The sequence below is a fragment of the Priapulus caudatus genome, unplaced genomic scaffold (assembly GCF_000485595.1).
Source record: "Priapulus caudatus unplaced genomic scaffold, Priapulus_caudatus-5.0.1 Scaffold641, whole genome shotgun sequence".
Classification (NCBI taxonomy): Eukaryota; Metazoa; Priapulida; class Priapulimorpha; order Priapulimorphida; family Priapulidae; genus Priapulus; species Priapulus caudatus.
The window spans coordinates 163,991-164,971 of record NW_014577702.1 but is presented as its reverse complement, the minus strand read 5'-3'; positions in this window follow the sequence as shown (position 1 = coordinate 164,971).

Here is a 981-nt window from a genome sequence, read left to right as displayed (position 1 = left end):
AACAATCCACCGCGGCTATAGATTTTAGAAATCACGCTATGAGATAACGCCATGGCCGTTTACAGTCCGCATCCTCACTCGGGTCACGTAACATCTACGTTCGTTGGTGTAACACGGTCTATCGCAATTATGTCAACGATATGACGGCGATAACAATGCAGCGCGGTGTTAGACTATAAATATATGCTAGCCTACTGCCAGTAGTACATCTACAGTTAGATAGATGCAAACTGAGGCAAGACGTATGCGTGATAAAACCTTATTGCTATCAAGTCCTTGTTATTAGAAAATAAGCTTAGTGAAATATTTATGATGTCACAGAAACCATGTGAATCTGTGAGATCACATGTTGATAAGGGTCACCGAGATTTTTGGTTACACAGAGCGATTGTGAGGTCACGGGAATTCTTAGGTCAAAGAGATCGTGGGGTTACGGAGAGATTGTCGTGACGATAGCAGCTACTGACCGCCGCATCTCGCCGAAACATCAGCAGCGACAGACGACGCATCGCGCGGCGTGTTTTTTTTTCTCCGGAAGACAAACAACGAGCGCGTTCTTCGATGAATTGATTCCGGCTCGCGTGACAAGGCAAGATTGGTACACACGCACGCCGCATATTGACTGAGCGTGGTGCCGGTACGTGCCTGCTCCCCTCTCCTCCTCCCTATATGCATCCCCCTCCTCTGCCTCGGTTTTCTCCTCCTCCCTATCTGATTCCTCCTCTGTCTTGTTTTCTTCTTCTTCTTCTCCTCCTCCTCTGCCTCGGTTTTCTCCTCCTCCCTATCTGATTCCTCCTCTGTCTTGTTTTCTTCTTCTTCTTCTCCTCCTCCTCTGCCTCGGTTTTCTCCTCCTCCCTATCTGATTCCTCCTCTGTCTTGTTTTCTTCTTCTTCTTCTCCTCCTCCTCTGCCTCGGTTTTCTCCTCCTCCCTATCTGATTCCTCCTCTGTCTTGTTTTCTTCTTCTTCTTCTCCTCCTCCTC